At 43.8% G+C, this 24,015-nt stretch overlaps 1 protein-coding gene across 23 annotated transcripts in view; it reads left to right on the forward strand.

Annotated features, from left to right (window-relative positions):
- Nucleotides 1–24,015, forward strand: part of ADGRL3 (adhesion G protein-coupled receptor L3) — a 524,429-nt gene that overhangs the window by 94,248 nt on the left and 406,166 nt on the right. For all 23 annotated transcript variants that reach the window (XM_038178121.2, XM_072037083.1, XM_072037080.1 and 20 more), the window contains one exon: nucleotides 19,457–19,522. The gene's annotated coding sequence lies outside the window, so the exon portion shown is untranslated. The remainder of the gene's footprint in view (nucleotides 1–19,456; nucleotides 19,523–24,015) is intronic.

A 24,015-nucleotide genomic window follows, 5' to 3' on the forward strand; every position in this document is an offset into this window, starting at 1 on the left:
CTCGTGCTGTGCATGGGGAGCTTCATGCACCCAAGCAGTGCGTGGGGTCGGATGTGCCCATGTAGTGAGCGTGTGTCTTGCTTTGTATAATCAAAGCACGGGCTCTTGGGACTTCAACTGTAATTTTGTGTGCACACAAGTTCTGAAACAGAGATCCTGGGTCCAGAAATCCATAAAAGAGGAATATACAGTTACTGTCCACTTCTGAAAAGCGTGCATGCCATGGATTTCCTTCATCAGTGGACAGCAGGGATGGAGTCCGCTTTCCCCCAAGGCATGCAAGCTCCACAGCCTCAGACCCTCTTCCCCTTCTTTCAGCTCCCCTCCACCATCATTGCCTTTCTCCATCCTACTGGCGTGTCCACTTTGGAAAAGCCAGAGCCATGAATTAATTTCCCTTTTCTGGGGGCTGGAGCAGACCCAAGAGTAAGAGGAACGAGTAGATCTCCACTGAAGTGTTGCTGAGCGCCCAGTGTCTCCCAGCACTCGTCTGCTGCTATCTCGCTGGGTCCTGCCAGCTCTGCACGCCTCCAAGGCTGGCTGGATTCTGCTGACTGTGCTCTTTCCTTGTGAAGCTGAGTTCATTTTCCTGCAGTCGAGTCCCTTGCGAGGTTCCCCGCCTCAGGAATTCAGCAGTCAGCCTTCAGGAGATGATGTCTGCAGGATTAAGAAGTAGCTTCCAGACTTCTGGATGGATTCCCTGGCCAGGGTGAGCGGAGCAGCCCTGAGCAATGGCTCCGTGGCTTCCAGCGCCAAGCATTACCTCTAGGCATTTTACTCCATACTCCATTACTTATCTGTATAAAAAAATTTAACAGTCGCTTTGGGTTTTTGGTTTCTCCGAAGCCTTATGTTGCCTGTGGCTGACTTCCAGCCACAGCAGAGGATGGGAAGCCTGGCTGAGCAGTGCCTGCTCACCCCGCTGCGGTGACTCCCGGGGGGAAGGCTGCTTTTGTTCCAGATGCAAACGGGCTCCACACAGCTAATTGGGAAGCTGTCACTGCTGTTTGCCTGGTACCAGTAAGTTCTTCCTCCCTGGCAAACAAAATTGCTTCCAGGAATAAAAAGTCAGAGTGGACGTTGGAAGCAAGCTGATGCTTGGGGTCCTGCTGCTTTCTCTCTGTTCTGTACTTTCTTCAAAGCAGAGGAGACAGAAAGGGGAAGAACGTTTGTAAAATGCTCAGCCCTTCCTCTTAAGTAAGTGTTCTCTGCGTTGTCTTATTTCCAGGCTTAGGCATAATGTATCTATCAAAGCTTCCCCATTGGCTTTGTCATGCAGTGTAGCATATTTTTGCCCTTAAGCAAGAGGAACAGATGATAAGCTGGAGCTAACTGTCCTTGTCTTGAAGCTGCCAGAGTGGGGCGAGGAGTCCCAGCCGCAGTGGGTACATGGCTGGTACAAACGCCTGTCTTCCCTTTAATCTCTGCCAGTCTCCAGCTGCCTCTTTTCAAGGCCGTTGAAGTAATTGAGCTGAGTAGTCCGTCTTCCACTTGTGTTCCCAGGAAAACAGGTTTCAAATCCAGGCGTTTCTTTGTTTTGGCAAATCTGGTGCAACCATATAAACAGTCCAAGGAAGGCCCACAGGGCTTGTGAGGGTGGGTGATAATTCAGTGTGTGCTCCGTCCTGCCTGAGGCAGCTAAATGGGTCACCCAAAGCTAAGTGTCATAAATTATGCGTATGGGTTGGAGGTCTTCGGGGCAGCAACCTCTTGCTGTTGTTCAGTAGAGAGTAGGAGCTTAATCTGGGAGGGCAGCTTCATCGTATACTGCTATTTATCCCTAGGACAGGCAGACCTTGCCTTGATACAATTTTTTGACCCTAGTAGGAGCAGCAGGAAGAGGCAGAAGGGGAAATTATTACATTAGGTAAAAGCAAAGTAGTGCCAGAAGGAGCACCCAGTGCACCCAGCCGTGTTTTCCCGTGCACTTAATGATTGCCTGTTTGAAATTTAGAGTTCCTGGAAAGCTGTCTCTGCTCGTACTTGCAGCCAAGGGTTGATATTTGCAGAAGATACGCAATCCTGTCCTGATACCTTCAGTAAGTACAGGGCGTTGCTCGGATTTCCTGTGTGCTGCCAAAAATACCAAATCTCTTGATTGCCCTCAAAAACCTGGAGGCTTTGTAGCACTTTGAGACATTTTCACTGTGGAAGTGTTAATATCCCCAAAACAACTGTAGATCTGTATGATTCTGATTGCAGTACAAGGCTATCAAACAGTATCTGTCCCCATTTCAGTTTGCCTTTTGCTCTCTTCCTAGGAATCCAAGCCTGTGCCTCATCTGCCCTCCACTCCAGGCTCTCATTCAGGTCTTGCAGGGAACTCCAGCAGCGTCGCTGCTTGCAGAAAGGCAGGTGCATGCTTTGGTTTGACGAGGCTCATGCAAATATATCCATCTCCTTTAATTGTGGTTGGTTTGATTCTTTGAACCAGTCTTCCCATCTGAGATTGGGAGTCCAGTGTCCCAGCTGAACATATGTAAGTTTGTAGGCTAGCTAGGTAGGAAAGATAAATATTTGCCTCGATGTCAGGAGCTGTCCTGGCACATTGACCCATCAGTCAGGCCTCCATGGGCTCCTGCAGCCCTTGTATTTTCGCCAGAGTTTCTTTCATCCCTGATGACAAGAGAGACATAGCAGCTTCTTTCTGTGCAGTATCCCTGTTGATGCAGTCAGCAATGTGCAAGACAATTAAGATTATTTACTCTCCTAAGTGCTGTGACTAAAAGAGAGAGCTGACTTGTAAGCATCTTTGAGGATAGACATAAGAAGTCCTCTGCTATTTGGGAAACAGCAAAACAAAACAAACAAACAAAAAAGCAGAACACAAAACGGGAGCTGCAAAAACGGTCCAAGAGATAATAGTGGTAAAACACTTCTATTTATTTGCCTCGCTGTGTATTTTTTTCCCTGTTTAGCTGGATGGAGTAATGGAGTAGTATTTTATGAGCTGTATTAACTAGATCTTGGCTGCAAATTGACTCTGACTTGGAAACTGCTTTAAAACATAGAGATGAGCCAAATCAAGGATCTTTCAGCGTAGTGTCTGGAGCCCTTGTCGATAGGAAATTCTTGCACCTTGCCAGTACATCGGTTTTAGGTGGCTATCAGGTCACAGGGATACAGGACACAAGGCAGGCTGAAGCATGCAGATACTCAGGAACCAGAGGGCTGCAGGCATACTGAGCAGGGCTATAGATTATTCATTATGTTGCATTTACACAGTGCTCTGAAAACTGTGAAGTTCTCTCCAAACGTTCATTTGAAATTCAGCATTTATTAAATCCCACAGAGAAGTCTTTTGGACTTTGTTTTCAGAATGTTGTAACTGGGCAATCCATTTTCATTGTGGTTTTCTGGTTTTGTTCATTTAACTATTTGCGGAAATTATGGGGATTCTGGTAAGAAAGCAGTCTTGCAGTATGCAACTGGCTGTCTTAATGCCCAGCTCTGGGTCTCTGTTGTGGCTACAGAACCAAATGCTGCAGATTTTGTTTTCTTCTTGTGGCTGGAATAAACCATGTGTATGATGAGACCAGGGAGGGGAAGTGGAGTTTGATGTAGTTCTTTCCTGAACCTTAAAAATGTTGGTTTTGATAAAATAACCTCTAGTTTCCCACTTTCTGGAGCAGGGCATAGACTGACCATCAGTTAGTGCACTCAGTGTGATAGGAGTATCAGGCTGAAATCCTCTGGCAGACCCAAGGGCAGCTGATCCATCAGTCCCTTCCAGCCTGGAGAGCTGTGTGCCTGGGCCAGGATCCAGGAGAACAATGCCCAAAGTGAGGCTTTGAAATACAGCCTCCCAAATCTCAGGCATGCTTAAGGTCCACCAGCTTCTGCTGATGTTGGAAGCTGGTTTAGGAGCCTCAGCACACCTGAGGATGAAGCTTCCTTATCCAGGTGACCGAAAGTGATTGGCTTCGGTGATTTTGGAAATCTCAGCCTCTCTTTCTGCAGTGCAGCCCCCCGGACTTGTGTTGACAGCAGTGAAAAAGCTGCCCACCTGACCAAGGTTTAACGTACAAGAAACTACTTGGTCCTAGCAAATGATAAAAACATGTAAGATTTTTTTCATTATTTTTTTCTCCACCCCCAGTGTGTCTTGCTGTGTGAGGTGATCCCTCTCAGTACAGTTCCTTTATTCTCTTCATCCTCCTGCTGTGCTGCACAGAGTCACACCCTTTAACCCTTTTCGCCTTGTTTAATTCAATGTACATATTAGTACAGTGAATGAATCATCTGGCACGTTTAAGTGCAAACCTTAGGAGGAGACAGCTCTAGAATTGCCTTTTCTACTGGAAACTGATAAGTTCATTACATATGCAAAAATAGATGTGTGCATCAAAGCCAATGTATGACTTGGGAGTGAAGACCAGTCTGAAATACAAAATATATGTAACGACGAATTTAAACACCTTCCTAAATCATAGCTGTGCCATTTTATTAGACATTGTTTCATAAACTATGAAAGCTTTAGCTATCATATAAATCTGTCTCTTAATAGGCAGCAGTTACATTTCTTTGTAATTTATTTCTCTGATAGTGCTCAGCAAAAACACACCTTCCTGGCAGCTCTGCTTATATACATTTTGTTTATCACTGCATTTTTTTTTTTTTTTTTTTGTCATTCTCTCTCTGCTGGTACCATGTGAATAACAGAAACATAAGGGGAAGTGTACATATAAGTGTGTATTTAATTATAAGTAATATATATATTATAATGTATATAAAATAAGTATATGTCTTAAGGGGAAGGGAAAGAGGTTGTGAAGATCGAGGTTATAGAGAAGTCCTTGCGTTGCTGGTGTTGAGCAAGGGATTGAGATGGAGAAGCAAAGAGCTGCTCCCATTTCTAACGTGAGATCACCCACTGCTCAGAATAGATGTGGGTGATTTTGATGAGCGTTCTGGGAGATTCCAGCTGGCAAGTGCCTGATAAACTGCAATTTGAGGATGTTGAACGTTCCTCGTGATGCCAGATGCTGGCCAGGTTTGTGTATGGACTGCCTTTCGAGGAAATTCATATTTCAGCTGGCATGGTCCTCCCAAGCCAGTCTGTGTGGTGTGGTGGTTGGCATCGGGATCTGCAGTGGGTTTGTTAATCATTTTTTGCATCAGTGATGTTTTACCATCAACTTGAGTAAAGCAAGAGAGTGGTACCCCCTGCTCCTAAGTTTACCAACCATTTTTGCGATTTTTGGTCTATAGTAGCTCTGCAAGAAGCTGTGGGGCAGGAGATTGGAAGAATTTATGGGAATTAGGGGAAGCTGTGTTGGAATTGGTGCCCACAGCCATAATTGAGCAGAATATTGAGAATTGAAATTAGGATCATGGAATTGATTCTAATCTCAATCTATGATTCTAATCCTCCAATTGTCAGAGTTTGTGAATCCGCCTGTACGAAGGGCATGGATTTTGCTCCAGCATATACGAGGGGTGCTCAGCAACACCAGCCATTACATCATGCACCATTGAGGCACAATGACGTTTTTTTTCTTTTAAGATTATTTTCCTTTGTGTGTGTACAGATCATTACAGAGAAGGAAAGAAAAAAAAAAAAAAAGAAAAAAACAAAAAAGAAGAAGAACCATGATAGAAAAGCTTTCTTCAAAGTGGAATTTTTACTGATAACTCTAATACTGCATGCAAACATATAGCTTCTCAATATTCTGCTAAATGGCTAGCACTGCTTCTTTTTCATGCTGTTTAAATGATTGTGTTTTCCTTTTGTCATTCATTTGATGTTTTTTCAACCAATACCCTTGCTCTGGTAAGATGTTTAGAACAATGTTTATCTGTTTATACTTCTCCATATCAACAAAGAAGCAGCAGCAGGAATAGAGATAGTCAGAAATTGCTCTGTGATGTTCAGCAGCTGATGCTTTTTGGACAAATGACCTCTGTAATGGTTCATTAAAAAATAAAAAAAAAAGGAGATAAATTTAAAAACATTTTTTGCTCCAATTACTGGAGTTCTGCCTTCTTTTTCTCAGGTCAAACCATTAGTAAAATCTCCTCCCCCCTTGAGTAGCCTCTGTCAACAGTTAGACTTGGAAAAGTTGGGCAATGCACTGCTGCTTCCATTTTCAGGAAAGCCAGAGGAGTGCTGTCATTTTGAGAGCCAATGAACCCTCTCTCATATTTCAAAACAAAATAGCTATAAATAAAACATTGGTATCCATTGAGACACCTGTCCATGCAAAACTTCCATAAAGGAGCACTTAAGAAAACATGGACTTCTGCTTAATGCCTTTTATTTTTTAGTTTGAAAGGGATTATTCATTTATTTACGTGACTTTAGAAAAAAAACACGTCCACTAAAACCTATACGCCTAGAAGGTAGTCAAACACAGCTATTGGGTACAAATGAGTACAGTTTTCTAGAAGCTGAAAGCATCTGCGATGTGGGCTTACTGTGGGTACAGAAACGTCACCTTGTGTGTTGGTGTATTTGTTGTGATGGACCACCCCACAAAAGCTGTTTTCCCTGAAACCAGTCTGCAAGTTGCTAGGTTTTTCTTGCAGACATCCCACCCAATGTGTCTCTGTGATGTAAATTACCAGTAATTTAGCTCCTTTAAAAAATCTATGCTTACCTGAAATACTTGCCTGCATCTTAATTTGCTTTTGCTTGTGTCAGACTACTGATGACATTGCAAAATGAAATGAATATTTGATTGCAGTTTGTAACAAATTCAGGTCTAATTGCTTCAGCCAGTTGTGTTCATGTATCTGATGCGATCGTGCCTCTCTTGGAAAAATACAGCCAGGCCCCAGTGCAGCAGGGTCCTTCAGCGCATCCTTAATTTTCATCCATGGTATTTTTACAGATGCTGATGAGACCCCGTGGTTGTTGGAAGCTGAGAAGGGCTGGCTGGTTTGCCTTGCTGCAGAAGGAATGCTAAGTTTTAAGTTTTAAACCATTTATAAAAGATGGCACAGCAGCATGCACCAGTGCAAACCCCATGCAAACTTGGGGTTTTAGGGCACACATAGAATTAAGCTCATGCTTAAACTGTGCAGTCGGATGCTCTCAGGCTTCAGAATGGATAGTAAATGTACTCATAAACTAAATAAAAGAGAAGTGCTACCAGGAGCATCCATCTTGCCTGAGATTCAAGAAGAAGCTGAGAAAGTGATATTTTTGCTGTTTGGTCAGGTGTGTCAAATGCAAGCAGCAGCTTTGCAACAGAAGGACTCTTCTGTCACGGATATTTAAGCAAGTTATTATAACACTTATTCTTGTCCTTTCTGTGAAAAATTGTGGTGAGTATTTGAGAGATGATTTGTTTATTCTGGCTAACTGCAAACAAAACTTTATTGTTTACCTTTTAAAAAATTTAGAGTGAAACCAAGCAAGGAAATTTAAAAAAGGGAAAAAAAAATTAAGCTGTTGAAAAGCAGTGACCTTCTCAAATACACAGAGAAAATCAGTGCTAGCGAGAGCTGGGTATGTGCTACCTCTGGGTACCAACAGCAATGACAAAATCCCGAGTTATCTGCTTTGAAATGAAAAGCAAATTGATGTGATTCTTGGTTACCTTTTTCATATCACAACGAACGGGCTGAGCTATTTGTTCTCAATTCCAGAAGTTGCAGCAGTTTTCCTGAAAAGGGAGGATTGGCAGGAGTTCAGCAGGAGTTCAGCCTGTTTTAGCTGCGTGCCCTGTTCACAACAGATGTCTCTCTGTGGCATTAGGGACGTTATGACATTACCCCACCCATGTGAGGTATCAAGACCAGGTACATACAGGTCTCCAAACCTTCACGAGAATGCTCATAGAGAGAAGTCTTGGTTATGAGGAGGTTTTTAATGGAAGTGTAGGTGTGTAACAGACGTTAGCAGGGACGCTGCTCAAGGTGCAAGCGCCCAACATCAGATGCGCACTCGGAAATATTTGCCGAAACACCTCTAGCAGCACTTGCTGCCTCTTGGCTCAGGACGTGTCTGACACTCAATCCCGGCGCTCCTAGGAGCCAGGGCAGCTGTTCAAATAGCTCTGCTATAAATCACCCTGTTTACAGATGGGAGGTGTGACATCTCGCGAACCGCAGGCTCTGCGTGTCGGAGAGCCGCGTAATGAAAACCATGGAGAGCAGAGACCCCGATGGCTTCAGCGGGGTGGAGCGGTGTCTTGCACGGCTGGAGGCTTGAAGCGATGTCAGCCCGGCAAAGCCAGGTGGATCGTCTTTCTGTTTCGGATCTGTTCCACTTTCTGGTGCAAAGAAGAAAATATTTTTAATGCAAAATCCGTTTTAAAACAGAACACACAGCCACAGAGCCCCTGCAGCTGTTGGAAAGGTGTTCGGAAGTATGGCGTATTAGAAATAGTCCCAGCTGAAATGGATTAGCAGGCAGAGTTCAAGTGAGGAGGTCAAACGTGTAAACTGAATGCAATTTATCTTGTGGCACTGCAGTTTATCACATGGTTGCAGAAATAAAGAAATACCACACACATGCACATATTCACACCTAATAATTTAGGAATAACTGGAAAAGGTCTTAAAAGGCATTAAAAGGCTTCTGATAACATCGTGGTATCTGGAGGAAGAAACCAAAGACAGTTGGAGCTGCTTCCAAAATAGCTGTAGTCAGAGATGTCTTCATATGTCTGTCATTTTTATATTTATGTATATTTCACTTCTCAGAAAAAAAATGGTATTGAACACTTACTGCATAGTAACTTCTTGTGTACTGCTTGGCGGGGGGGTGGATTAGGTGATCTCCAGAGGTCCTATCCAGCCTGAAGTTTTCTGTGATCCTCTATCTGGGGAGACACTTCAAGGATTTTCCTTCAAGGATTCCTTAATGCTACGTCTCTTGTAGCATCCCTTAACGTCCTTGTAGCCTGTCCTTTTGGTAAAGGGTTATTTTCTGCATTAGGAGCAGCAGGAAGCTTTCTTTTTTTTCTTTTTCTTTTTTTTTTCCTTCCCTTTTAATAATCTTTATTATTAGCTAGAGGGCCAATCCCCCTGGATTGCAATAGTAGATAATTTAGATAATTGAATTTGTGAGAATATCTGCAAAGAGACTCCTGTTTCCATGGTGGCTTTTGGCTCCTGCTCATTGCCGATCCTTATGGTGAAGATTTACAGCACATGCATTGCACGCTCGCTCCTCACATTGGATTTTATTCACGTGCCTCATTTTGTCAATGCAAGCAATGATGACCAAAAAGCCAAGGCACATCTTTTAATACCTTTTCTGCTATGTAAGCTCTTGCTTCTCATCCCAGTACAGGATTTCCAAAGCCTGTGCTCTGCTGGTGCCCCGAAGTTGGTGATATCTGGTGTGTCAGAATCACACACAATATTTTCCTTGACAGGTTGCAAAGCTCATGAAATGAGTTTGTGAAAGCTCACCTAAAGGTCATGGAAAGACGCTCATCGAAATCTGGCCGTGCTGGGACTTGTAGATTGGACCGCGTTATCTTGAGACAATGCAGCCTGTTAGCAATCTTCATTCTTGTGTCGGATATTAACGTGACCTAAGGCTGTGCCTGTACGCGAGGCCTTTAAACTCTGATGTGGGAAGGTCTTCCTTTGCACTTCAGATGTTTACTAATGTCACCAAAATAGAAAAAGGGGGTGGGCCTCCACATGAAGGAGGAACTGTGGCTGGTGAGCCACTCTAAATCAAAAGGTCAAGATAATTTTGCATTTCAGTCATATTGAATTCTAAGTTTCATGATAAATACATCTTTTTTTTAAAAAAAAAAAAGTTATTTAGGTGGCATAAAATTCCAGTGAAGGATGCTAGTGTCACGTTAATAATAATTACTTAGAAGTGTGGAAAACTCATCTTGAGCAGCCTCTATTAGACGCTATCTCCAAATGAAATTTAAAGTAGGAGGTAATTTCTAGGTGCAATTAAAAACTTGTCAGAGTGGAGAAGCAACCACTTTCTGTCTCGTTTTGATTGTAAGCACTATAATGAAGTGGAGCCGCCTGGCATTTCACTTCTTGGAGCCGGAGCATAGGCAGTCCTAGCGCAGCGTCTGGTGCCGTTGCGTTTCTAATGTGTTAGGCTCTGATGTCCTCGGAGGAAAAAAACGCGTAGAACTTTGTTTTCTACGGTAATCTTCTTATAAGGATTTTTAAAATAAGCCCCTGAAATATCAGTGGCCCTTACTTCAACCGTAACCGTTTCAAGATGTGATCTCTGCAGTAAGTTATTGAGTTAGCATGTGCGTAACTTTTCCTTCTCCCTGCCTGCCAGTTGCTGGGGGGGCAGTAATTGGAGCGCGGAGCCCTCCTTCCAGTATGTCCTCCCTGGCTGCATATTTCTGGACTCATTCTCTGCTTTTGTTTGCTTATCTTTTACAGTATTAAGGAATTCGATACGTACAAGAGGTGCCTCAACAACAGCCTTGGGGCACAGGTTTGGTTTCAGACCCAACCCTTTTTCCTTTGCTGTTTCTGCAGTCCCTGTGCATTGCTACCACTGTCCCAGCCTATTTCTGGCCTGGGCAGCTCCTGTAATCAGGCTGTTGATGGATTTCTGAATTCTGACTGTCTAGCACTGAAAATGAATTTGTGTGTCCCTGAACCTGGCTCTCTGACCTCGGTTTCTAAGAGCCATTCATCTTGTTTCAAGTTAGCAGAATTTGGGGGTATGGTGTTATGGAGAGACCATCAGTGGGGCCAAGATAATTACTGTATGGTAGTTTGCACAATTTTGTCTTCATGTTTCCCACAAGTGGGCCACTTAATACCAGGATCTGTGGGCATTTTGTCATGATTTCTCACAAGGTTGGCCTTTCCAAAGGAACTGCTGGGTGCCCAGGCAGAGAGATCTCGTTTTAATTCAAGAGTTATGGGACTAGATGCTCTTCAAATCCTTGGTGCCAGTGAGTATGGTGGGATTGCATCTCAGTTCAGGCACCAACCGTTCTCCATGAGGTTCGGTGAGATCCCTGTAGGGCCATCCACTTAGCAGTGTGTTTGCATAGTTCAGGATGCCCTTGGGCAGTGGGTTGTGATGGACCTTCATGAAGGACTCCCCAGCTGCTGCCAACGGTGATACAGAGCTGGGTAGCCTCGCAGCTCCTATTTTAGGTTGCAAATGCTGGGATAGGGCTGCCTGGTGGCCTGCAGTTCTGCTTAGGGGTTTGCCATGTCCTGTCACCCAACAGATCACAAGGCCGATGATGTAGGTTTTGAAGAATGCTGTTTTGGGAAAGGACAAAAGTCCATAAAGCAAAATTAAAGCTAATTACGGCTTGAACTTGTGCATAGCAGAAAGGTTGCTTTAACCCTCTTCTATAAGGACGTTTAAAGAAACCCTCAGAAGATTGATTTAGCGTGGAAAGGATGGGGACAGCATCTCCTAAGTTGGGATGGTGGTGTCTGGTGGGATTTTGGCTTTGTGTGTGGTGTTTTGGTAAGGATTGGCTGGGTTCTAGGCTTGTGTAGCGCTACGCATTTTATGGCGTATTTAAATGTCTATAATATAAATAGCTTTACCATCAGAAGGCATAAATGTCAGCCTATTGACACATTATAAAGACACAAATGGAATGTAGCCTGGCAGACTGGTGCTGGTTTTGAGATTTAATAGTACATCTGTATCATTTATCCCAGTGGGAAATAACACAGGATGTTGCCTTGTAATTTTTTACTACTGTATAATAAAACGTAACCATAATAAATGGTGTCTAAGCAAGTAACACAGCAGATCCTGGATTTCATCCAGTTTGTCTTCACCACTTTTCGTAGGTTAGCTTGCCCCCCCAACTTTAGGCACCATACTATTTTGACTGCATACAAATTGAATGTGGTTCCCTTTAATGCGTTACATACATACAGAGAAGGAGACCCCTCCTGTGCCAAATGCATCCCACCTCTTGGTTTGCTGGGGTTAGCAGTGTGCTGTGTTCATTCCTCTTTAAATCATTCACATCCTGAGCTGAACTGTCTTTGAAGGGATCTGTTATGCATTTCTTCATTTCATGAAATGCCTCTGCACGTTGATGGCTTTTCCAAATGTCTGTGCAGTGGTACAGCCTTACGTGAAAGTAGCCTTTTTACAAAAATTCAAGTAACATTTCATCTAATTCAAGCAACAGTATTTCTTCGAAGTGTTACCAGTCTTGTGCAAACTGAGAGGAAGGATTTGGTGGGTTCATCTTGTTAAATTTAACTCATCGCTTGTTCCCTTCCCAGAGCTGCTGGGGCATCCAGGCTCGTGTAGTGCTACACATTTTATGGCGTATTTAAATGTCTATAATATTTATTTTTATGGGATGGGGGTGCACAGGGTCTAGGATGGCAGCATGTCTTCTCTAGGCTCAGACTCATGTTTTGCATTGACAAATGGACCACGAAGAACTGGTGGGTGCTGCTTCCCTTCTTTCTAGCAGGCCTTGGCTTCATCTTTGGGGCTCGGAGGGTGATGTCTCCCTCTAGCTGGAAGCAGCAGGGCCAATGTTTTGTCCTGCCTGGAAGGTGCTCTGTCCCGTCCAGTGCTGGCTCTACCCTAATTGCAGGGTCTGGGCTGTCCCACTGCTGCAGGCTCTGAGCTTTTTTTTAAAGGCAGGAGAAGTCTGAGAAGTGCTCCACGTGCATTTAGGCATTTCTGCGGGGGCCCAATATGCAGAAGGGCTCTCTGAGTGCTTTCTAACATCTGGCCTATGATGCTCCAAGTGAAGAGAAATATGAAAACATTATTCCGTGCATATGAGAGTATTGCACATTTGTAAAAAGACAATTAGCATAGAAATGAGGGAGGCTTTTGATTCATCAAGTAGATTCAACAGACTGTGTCATTTCCTTGATTCTCATTTTAATTAGGATTAATCAGTTTTATCTCCTAAGGTCTTTGCTGGGAATTTACATGAAACAGAAGACTTTGGTCAGCGGTGTGCCAGTGTAATAGCCCCTGCTTGAAGAAATCCAGCTGTGACACGTATACGCAGGATTAGATTTGGCAGGACCCCAGGCTCCCTTCTCCTCTCAAATTAAATGACTTGCTGTTGCAGGCAACCCACTGGGTCTTCCAATACCAGGGCCTGAGCTTCACATAGCTGCCTGGTTGCTTGCTTCCAAACCCACTTGGGACTAGTATATTGCTTGGAAAAGTCCCTGGGATGCCAGTGTGAAATAATGGCTGCTTTCTGCTCCAAAGACACACACAAAAGTCTCGCTTAATCCCAGCAGCCATCCATCCCCACAGCTGGGAGCTACAGCCAGTGGAGACAAAATGGAGCTGACCTTTTTATCCTCAAACTCAATATATTTCACAGAAGCATATGGCTTTGGACGGAGTTTTCTCAGGTTCTGTTTGATATGTTAGAAGTGGAAAATGAGGGAAGGGAGCCAGGTAGTTATATTGGAAAGAGAACAGTGTCCCAGCTGCCTCGTAGGGGAGAACATGAGGCTTAAGTGTGTGTTCTGCATGATGCAGAGCAGAAGCGTGATTCCAACATCCCTGAGGTGAGAGATGCTGTCCCAGTAATAGCCAGTGTTCTGTTTTTCTTTTTTCTTTTGTTTTTCTTTCTTTTTTTGCTCCTTTCTTCCTCCATTTTATTTTATTTTATTTTATTTTTTAATCTTTATATTTCTCAAAGTCTCTTTCTCATCCCATTGAGATTAAAAAAAAAAGAAATCTTTAAACAGGAATCAAATCCATCTTTCTGTTTCAGTCGCTAGATGTATTTAAGACCGACAAATTCCACTTCGGAAATTAGAGTCATTTGCAAACACAATGAGTATTTTATTGTGATTGTTTTCCTGTACCTAAAATAGATGTCTTGCTATGAAAGCTTCCCTGGAATATGTAGGTGAAAATTTAGCTTGCAATTTGTTTCCTTTAGTGGAAAGGATGTGATTGTTACAGAACATATGAAATATAAATATTTTACTATTAATTATGGCAGAACAAAATTTCATCCACATGGGCACCACAACAGTAAGGGTGGCAGGCTTTAAGCTTCTTCCACTCAGATAACAGATTTGAAAGCTCTGAGGCATGTGAACAAGAAGAAAATGGAGACAGAAGGCAAAAAATCGCTGAAGGGAAAATCCTCCTGAAAGCCCACAAAGCATTTTCAAGCTTGCAGAAATGACCTGCTCTGTTCCTGTTACACAGAAGTGTTAAAATGAGAGCAGACGACCCCTCTACCCCAAATCATTCATCTGTTATGTCTGTGATGTATTTAGACTGAGTCCTTTCCCAGATGCTGCGGGTCTGTCGGTTCCAGTGGAAATTAATGGGATTTTACCATTTGCTTTGAGGAAAAGAGGACTGGACTTTCTCTTGCTGTCTTTGGCAGGAAGGAGAGAAGAGCTTTCCTGTCTGCTCGCTTTAAATATTGCATCTTTTTAAGCCTTTTTGCCAGATAGGCTAATTTGTGTTACTGCAATATACCATGTTAGAAAATTACAGAGGTTAATGTACAGCCCTGTGATACACAACCATAATGGTAGACTCTAATGTTTTTTAAATGGTAAACCGAACGAATTCATAATACGAGTTGCCCTGAATTGCCTGTAACTCTTGCCAAAGATTAGTTTAGCATTGCTTTTAATATTTTATGTGCTAAAGTTGTTTACAAAGACTAAAAGCTTCCCTCACTTTGCACACTAGTACTTCGTCCTTTCACAGTACAAAGCATAACAGAAGCACTCTTCTTGCAGACTAATTGTATGGCAGGAGGTTTGACTAAATTGCAGTTAGACTGTCTTTGAAAGATTTTTCTAGTAATCAGTGAAAACTATATCAGATTTATGGTGTTGTATCCCGTCTGGGTAGTTAGAAACCTAATCTTTCGCAATATCACTAGTTGCATATTAATATTTTTAAGTATCTAAAACACTACTGAATGACATAGGAGGTTTTGACTTTAAATGTTACCGTAGAGATTTGACTGTCCATAATCCCATTAAAATAGAAGAGTACAAGATAAAACGATCCATTTGCAATTAAAATTGTGCACGCCGAGATTGACCATTCCTTAAAGAATTGGAAATGCAAGATGGAGAAGGGCACTTGAGCAATCGCTCTGTGTTGAAAGCATTGATGGAAGAATAAAACATTGAGGGGGATCGATTGGTCAGTAATGTGCTCGAAACATATGGGAAGAATTTCTATGGAAGGGGAAAGGAAGTGCACAATGGGAGAGGGGCAAAAGCTGGCGCCAGCAAAGCAGGCTCCCTGTGGCTGTGTCCTGCTTTTCCATCCCTCTTACTCCAACAGGTCAAGGGGATCTAAGCCTGTAGCATCCCGTGCGACTGTATTCTGCATGTCTTTGAGGTGTATGTGTCAGGTGAAAAGCAGAGAGGTGGCGGAGATGTCCTCCATCAGGTGGTATGCACACTTCTGTTATTAAGTGACAGCTTTGGTTTGTCACAAGGCAGGCGCTCGTCCACTTCTGTCGCGTGGTGGGTGTTCAGCTGCTCACCTTGTAGGGTTTTGTCACCTTGTAGGGTTGGGTCGACCATTCCTCTTTGCATGATTCAGTGTCTGGGTGCCTTGTTGTCAAAGGAGTGGGTGCACATCTGTCCTCTACTGAAATGTCTGTCGTGGGATGCTGAAGATACTGAGCAATGGGGGCAGTAAGTATGGGCTGTTGTTTTAAAGCTGGTCTCTGCTTAGGTCCAAGAGGCTCTTGCAGAGGGAAAAAGGGCCTGGGGAAACAGCAGGCGTGCTTTTGTCTGGGACTAGACCATTATCAAAGCAAAGAGCTCTTTTGGCCACAGCTTTGCACATGGGGACTGCATGTTTTGTCTAAACCTCCCTTACTGTCTTACAGCTGTGATGCCCACTTAAGGTGACTCTTACTGCCATGGCTAGCTTTGCATGGAGAGCCACCACGAAAACACGTGTTACAGCAGAGAGCAGCAAAGAAGAACGCTATGAACCCCTTAACCTGCTTTTGGCACTTGATAAATAAAGTGTGTTAGTTGATCAGCTTTGTACTGGGGAATCAGCACGGCCTCATGAACGGGGCTGTGGCTGAACAGCTGAGGAGATGGGCTTTGTTCTAGCTCCCCCAGTGGCCTGCTGTTTGACCTTGAGCAACTTTTTTTTTTTTGTCTCCATGCCTTTCTTTCTGCTATTCTTTGATTTCCTCATCTTCTTGGAGGATGAGCTCTTCGGGAGAGAGATTTGTTTGCATTGTGTTCTGTGAACAATGAAGTCTGAGCCTAGCCAGCGCCTCTAGGGGCTTCTGTAACACAAATTATAATTGTTAGCTTTAATCACTTTCATCAAAAAAAAAAAAAAAGGCTGGTAATGGAGGATGTCAATGTGCGGGTTTGGGAAAGATCTGTAAGGGTGCATGTTAATTAAGCCACTGTAGGTGGAAAGTTTGTGGTTTGGTTTCACAGGGCTGATGCAGAGATGCTGGTGCCCAGGAGCGATGCCTTGCTGCTCTGTATGGGTTTTCAGCCCCAAAAGCACTGGGCTGGGTGCTCACTGCTGTACTGGAGCAGAGGCAGAACACCAGTGACTGGTTGGCCATTTGGCATTGTGGTGAAGACAGCAGCTTGTGGGTGAGCCATCCCATCGTGATGGATTCTCCTCCCAGCCTTCGCTGTTGCTGAACAGACAGTGTTTATCATTCCTCTCCCTAATAGCCGCTTCTGTTTTGGCACAGGGGCGAAGCAATGCACTGGTTTGCAGATTAATCGCCCTTCTTTTGGCATCCAGAGAGGCAGAGCAGCATGCCCGTGTCCTGCTCAGGCGGATGAGTTACTCACCATAGCAGAAGACTCGGAAACATTTAGCCACACGAACGCCAGCAGTCTCGTTAGGAAGAGCAGGCTTTGTTGAAGGATGTATGCTACCCCTTTACCAGTAATCCCTGCAGGTAGAGCTCCAAATAACACGGGGCAGAGCAAGAGGGAGACGATGGTTGCCCCACGCCATCAGTATCTGAAGTAAAACCTCATGCCAGAGTGCGCTTGTGGCTCAGAAATGTGACCCCGAGCCCGTAGTCCAGGCTGAGTACAGCTGGGTGAGAAATGACGAACGCCTCCTGAGAAGAAGTGCTGTTGGTTTCAGAGCCGGTTGGCAGAGTGATTCGGAAAGCAGTGAAAGGAAATAAAAATGAGCTCCCACTGCACAGGGGGGCAGGCGCTGTAAGGCTGTGGGTGTTAACAGGAGTCAGAGATAAAGCAACGTCTCCTCCTTTAATGTGTTCGTTCTGTGTTTTAGGGCATCATCTAACGCTAAACCCCTGTAGTGCCTGCTCTGCACCCACTCCCAGTCAGTTCTGACTCTCTAGCAAGTATTTTGCAAAATCTTTGCTGTGCAGGAGTCCAGGTATCGTTCCCTTCCGTGAGTAAAATAAGAGCAAAAATTCCCCAAACCGCATTTGAAATCTGCATTGAAATAGCATATGGCAGAGGCCAACTCAAGGTTATACACTTGACATTTGGGGAGGGAAAGCAAGAAAGATTTACCAGTCAGTACACTCACATTATGATAACATAAAGGTAAGTTGTGAGGCGAACACGCACTGAATCCTTAAAACAGCACAGCAGAGGCATAAACCACTGTATGTTGTGCTATCTCTAGCCCTTTACGACCTCAGCAGAAGCAAAACCCCGAGTATCATAAATGAAACAAAGATCTTGTCTTAATTTCATTTAAAAAGTCATTGCAAGGTAATGGGGTAGCAGACATTAACGTGCTCGGTCTCTGCGAACCACCGCTCCTGCTCTAAACAGCTGCCATCAAACTGGTGATTCTCCAGCAGCTTCTCGGAGTCAGGTGGAGTTTTTGCAATAAAATATAAGTAGAGTAGTCTAAACAAATAGCACTTTTCCTTGAAATAAAGTTATGGATGCCCTCCTGAGGTGTTGCCTGGTCTGCTCTGCAGTTGCAAAAGCGTTTTTCCTACTGAACCGGTGTATATTTGATCAAAATCCAAGGCTGCAAACAGCTCACATCTGGGGACTTTTTCATTTGTACAATGAGAAATAATGGCCAGTCTTATCCTGAGTTTGCCTGCACATTTCTTAGATCGTCCACAACCTGTTTATTGCTTACAGAGGCAATTTTGCTGACGTACAGGCACGGAACAGTCTCTTTTTCTTCCCAAGCATTCATTCTTGCCTATTATGGAGAAATCACTCAAAAACTGGCACGCATGCTGGACTCTCCAGCATTGTTTTAAGTTTTAATTTACTTCTGACTTCCAAGGTTACTGCGTACAAGTGACTGCTCCTTTAGTACGTAAATAAGATTAGTTATGCACTGGGGACCGATGCCTCAGCCATATGAGCTCCTTCCTTTCCTGCTCCCCGGGGATTGTCTGTTGAAGAATACATGGAGCTGGGGTGAAATTTTCATCGGGGCATCAGAGATTAAAGAGGACCATTCTAGATAGGTTGTGCTGTGAATCTGCAGCTGTAGGGCTCCTGATTTTTGTCTGCAGAGTTTTTACAGTATGGGATGAGCTAACTGTGGGGTAGAGAACTGGGGAGGATGGGGAAAGCTGTCCTGCAGTCCATATCAGGAAAGGTTTTAGGGACCCACGACCACACACGACTCTATGGAAGCAACTGGACTCAACGTGGGATCCTTCTGTTTGCAGGCTTTGCAGTTGCTGTTTGCCATTTTAACATACTTCTTCAAATTTTATATCTTTTGTTGGAAACAAGATGTGGGGAGGTGAAGTCATTGCTATATCCCTTCTGTGGATTTTTTTATTTTATTTTCTAATTGCTTGAATGGGGCTGGGTAGCATCCCAGGGTCCTGCGCCGTCCAGCTTGGCTCTGACAAAACTGATTCCCACTGACGTTTCATCTGTAGCAACCCCAGCTAGGAGGAGCAAATTTTCACATGCAATTGCTACCAGTAAACTCAGCGCTGCCAGGAGGCTGACTTGGACCCATGCTTTTCATGCTTTTACCAATTAACGTTACATTTAGCATCTAGCACTATGTGTAGAAGAAAATACTGAAGCTATAAGGGGAGGAAATTTATGGTGTAACTGTTGAGGAACAGGAAATAGCATCCTTACAATTAGAATTCATTTTATGTTATTTGCAAACCAGATGTTTCTTTAATATTCTGGCGCGGAAACCTCTAAAACCATATGATAAATCCTCAAGTATAAAAGCAGTTTATCCAGATCCTGTTGGTGACTGTCATGGTGTACATGTGCATGTATGTGCACATATATTTGAAAGTTACCTGTATCTCTTTTTTTTCTTTATTTTTCCCGTCGGCAATGATAGGTTCCCCTGATTTTTCATGCAGCCTTTGATAGCTGCGTGCTATTACTGTCTTTCGATACAGAGATACGCTGCATAAAGATTAAAATAAATTGTACAGGCTTTTTAAAATCAGATCTGTTGTCCAAAAACATTTGTTCCTTGCTGTATCCTCTGTCACAGAGGACGTTTATGTATTTCTGTAGAGCAGAAAGTTCACGAGCGCCTAATAAGTCCTCAGAGGCAAGTATAAATGTTTTTTAATTATTTTTTTCTCTTTGTTTCCAGAAATGCTGAATTCGGTACTCTGCAAAACTAGCGTATGGATTTTTAGCACCTGAAGAACAAGAAAAGGTAATTACTGCATCTCAAAGTCTACCTTTATTTGTTAGCCATGCTAAAATGTTAAACCTCTCGAACTGATTATGTTGTGTGAGCCTGTAGCATTGTCTCTGTATGTGGGTTTTGTGTATTTCAGTTTTCAGTTATGCATTCACAGTTGTTTCTTGAAAATATTTCTCTATGGAAAGGGAGCAGGGAAACAAAGGCAGCAAAGCATAAAGATGCTGAAGTAAAATGCTACGGAATAGCATAGTGTGAATTTCTTCAGTGCACGTAAATGTGAAACAGGTAAAAGAGAAAATCAAGGTTTAGGTGTGCCAATGGAAAATGCTGTGGAGCTCTTTATATTTGCAAGGGCACCTCAGACAACCTTGTAGCACAGGGGGCAGGTATCAAAGGAGGCTCGGTTTTCAGCACTGCAACAGCAGCCTCCCCATGTTTTGGTGACCAAGTCACTCGTGGGGTGGTGCACCCTGCTCTGGGGGTCGTGAGGTCTTCCGCTGCCTGTGAGCCTGCTTCCTTCAGTCAGGTCTTCTGATCCTCTCAGGTCGTGACATTTTGCTTGGGTATTGCAGCTCGACAGGGCTGTTGCTCAGTTGCTGGTGTTAAACAAAATGCTGGTCATCAAACTTTCATGAGCCACTTTGCCAGGGGCTGCATCTTGACAGAGTAGGCTCTGGAAAGCAGCGAGGAAAGCGGTGCAGCTTCATTCAGCCACTGTCTCGTGTATTTTGTTCCACCTTCTTTCCAAGGCTGAGAGGCAAGCACCTCTGCAGGACCTAGTGTGTTTTGGCACTTTCCATCTTTCTGGAGGCAAGTGACGTACAATTTGGGCAAGGAAGGCATGGCCATATTAAAGAATTGTTGTCCTATTTCATCCAGTTCCTCCTTCCAGCTGTATAGATGTAATTACTTCAAGTTGAGGAGAGATGCCTACATGCAGATGCCACAGTATGGAGAGCAAAAGGAAATATATAATATGAAGTCTGTACACGTAGGTATAAAAAAGCTAGCACGGTGATATTTAAAAACACAGATGTGAAGTGATATGGAGAGCACAAACAGGGAATGTTGTGGGGTCAGGAAGGCTTCCATATGCACCCCTAACTTATGAGTGCATAACTTCTTATGAGCCACTTAATTTCATCGTTTTGGTTTGAAAAATGCATGTGAGTGACATCTTGTGTTCAGTATGTCTGCAATGCTGTACTGCTGGTTACAGACTCACAGAATGGCTGAGGTGGGAAGGGACCTCTGGAGATCATCTGGTCCAACCCCCCTGCCAAGCAGGATCACCCAGAGCACATTGCACAGGATGGCATCCAGGTGGGTTTTGGATATCTCCAGAGAAGGAGACTCCACAACCTCTCTGGGCAGCCTGTCCCAGTGCTCTGTCACTCTCCCAGTAAAGAAGTGCCCTCTCAAATAATTAGCACGTGCATTTGAGGCAGTATGTAAACGAAGATGGCAAGCAGAAACAGATCATGTAAGTGGACCGATGCCACCTTCGTGTATCAGTATTACAGTTCTTTGAAAGCCCATTTTCCTGCACAGCAACTGCAAGCGTCGTCTCAGTTCTCAGCAAATATGTTGAAAGACAATAAAAGGGCTTACCTTTGCAACTTGCTCTCATTCTTGTATATGTTTTGTGGTGGACTGCATTCTTCAGTTTAGTAGGAAATTATGACAGGAGAGGAAAAATATGAGATTGAAGGAGAAGCTCTAGGATCAAATAAACATTTGAACAAAATGCATTAAGTTTTTACAAACCACGCTCCCCTGTAGTGTTGTCTCACAGTGTTTTGAATTTCCTTCCATCTGATGATGAATGGGACTCTTTTTTTGTTGGATACTCCCATTAGGATTTACAGTGTCACATAAAACCGTAAAGCGTTGTGTGACCATCCCCAGCTCTCTCCTCTGCCCTTGGACTGTTATGATGTGTATGGGAAGTGCACAATAACTGTCATGGGGACTCAAGCAATTCATTGCTCTGAGTGTGAGGTTATTTTATCCATGTTAAAAAGAGAAACTCAAAAATCCAATTTCTTTTAAATCATAAATTTTAAAAAGGCAGTAATGGAAAGGTGTTTTGTACATTTTTTTCCCCCTAGGTATCTTGCAGATTACAGTAACGTGCTATATAGTGGCAAAGACAAGAACTCTGCTGCACTGTGGAGTTCACTGGTATTTTGATTACTTGGTTCAATTCTTTAAAAAAGTAAAAGATTAGTCTCTTAAGTTATCCGATCAATTTAAAATGATCTCGGGCAATCCGATCCTTTATATTTATTTATGCTTTTGGTACAGTTTTAAGGAGATTTCTATGAAATCTGTATTTCTTGTTGCAAGCAAGGAAAGAACTAAATATACCCCCCAGATTCATCATGGCTAAGTGCTTTCAAAGGACTTGCAATGAAATTCCCTGTGCTTTAATGCAATGTGGCTCAAACGGGAATTATTCCCACTGGGTTTCTTAAAAGCTATAGGCATTGTTTTAAAGTTCAGACATAAACAATACTGTAAGTAGATAAGGTTTTGCGTGTTGCAAAGAAATGGCCACTCCTGTTGTTATGCGTGATCAATATGTCATTTCTATCAGCTTCTCCTGTGCTCTGAGGTCAGGTCACACACAATTTTTTCAAGCCCATGAAACGGATCCCACGGAGACATTTAGCTCTGTCGACTGCACGAGCAGGGCCACCACCGGCTCCGTAATTTCTCAAGACCTGGATTCATCAGTGTCCTTTCAGTCGGTACAGTGTGTCACCAGGTTGCTGCGGCCAGGTTAGGTACGTGTCAGATGCTTGCACCATTTTCAACTTATTGAATAGATTCTAGCTTCTCCATGTGCGTGCCGTCTATCCCTGGAAAAGCATTGCCTCATCTTCTGGGAGAGGTGACCTCCATGTGGGTATTCACCCCCACGAAGAAGGAGTCGAGGGCTTTTTGCAGATGGAGTTGACTTCACGCCACATGAAGGTCTGCTCTTGTCTTGGCTCAGCTGTTGGCATCGGTCCGAAATTCTAGAAATTGAGATTTTGCTTTTATTCTCGGCTTGCTCAGGCCAACGTAAGAGATCCCAAGGCTCAAGGGCATCAGCAGCGCTCTCTTCTTTTGTACTCTGTGCCTTTTTTTCTTTTTTAACTGGCTGGCCATGACATTAAGATTTCTAATTAATTTAGAAACCACAGGCAGTTGAAGAGAGTGAGCAATGTAATAACTGGGCCATGGGGCAGAGTAAAAGCACATCAATTATTCAGGCAGTCGCTGCTGCTTATTCCCTTCCCGGAGCTGCGCTGGCTGTCAGTGTGTGTCAGCTATGCCGCTAATGCCCTTCAGAATTTACATGCATAAACAGTGGCCTTTTAAAATCTGCACGAGGATAACTTCAGCATTTCCAACGCAGGCTGCCAGGTGAAGCGTGCTGCTTGGTGAGCACTCGGGGTCCCGGCCAGTATTTTGGGTGCATTGTTCAAAATGGGGATTTTGGCAGGCACCTCCACCAGAAGCCTCTGCAGTGAAGTTACGCCTCACGAAGGTGAGGGGCAGCCTGAGCCGCGGGAAGGAGGAAACAGACCTGCTTTAAAATGCAGATCGTGTCTGAGAGCGTCCTCTCTGAGCAAGGGAACAGCAGCATCTCTTTTAATGTATCATCCTCTCCTGCTATTCCTGTGAAATCCCCAGAGTGGAAGCAAGGAAGTCACGGATGCCACCTGGGCTGGACCCAGTGTGGTTCATCTACAGGGAACACTGCCTGCTAACCAAAGGTGCTTTTTCTGCTGTCTCCTCCTTAGTGCTTTGACTTAGCAGTGGGGAAGTTGGGAAATGAGGGAGCTCTTCTTGCAGGGAAGAAAGAGATTTGTGGGACCACAGTGATCGCCTTACTTGGGTGCACTGCAGACTCTCATGTTAGCGAGCAACACTGATTTCCACACTGAACCCACGAATGAACTGAAAACTGGGGACCCTGTTGGATTTTCTGCCGTGGACTGCAAGCAGAGAACAGAGCCTCATTTTCCTGTCTGGCCAGCACGCTTCTGCCTGCTGCCAGAGGCAGACACCTTGCTTTTTAAAAAGTGGACTAATTTGTGAAGGCGATGATATAAAATGAGCCTTGCTAATTATGCGTTTTGCCGGCGAAATGACCAGCTTCAGTTTGGAAAATGCTGGCTGTAATTAACAGCGAAAGGCTTTATTCTCTGATCTGTGCAGCCATTTATGAATCACTTCTCCCCACGGAAACTTTTAAATCTGTCTCACTGGGGAGCCTGAGGAGGAACAGGTAAAATGGATTTGCTTTAATAGCTGTGGTTGTAACTTAAACACTTGAAATGATATTAAGCATCTTTCTCCATTAGCATTTCATGTTGATCCTGATGATATACCAGCCGAGGCTAAGACAGGATCAGCATTCATTAAGTGGAAGAAACTAAACTCCGTAGACAAATGCTCCGGCTAAATGGGGCCTTCATTGCACTGAGAACAAGAATGCAATTAGCTGA

Source organism: Anas platyrhynchos, chromosome 4 (assembly GCF_047663525.1).
Source record: "Anas platyrhynchos isolate ZD024472 breed Pekin duck chromosome 4, IASCAAS_PekinDuck_T2T, whole genome shotgun sequence".
NCBI lineage: Eukaryota > Metazoa > Chordata > Aves > Anseriformes > Anatidae > Anas > Anas platyrhynchos.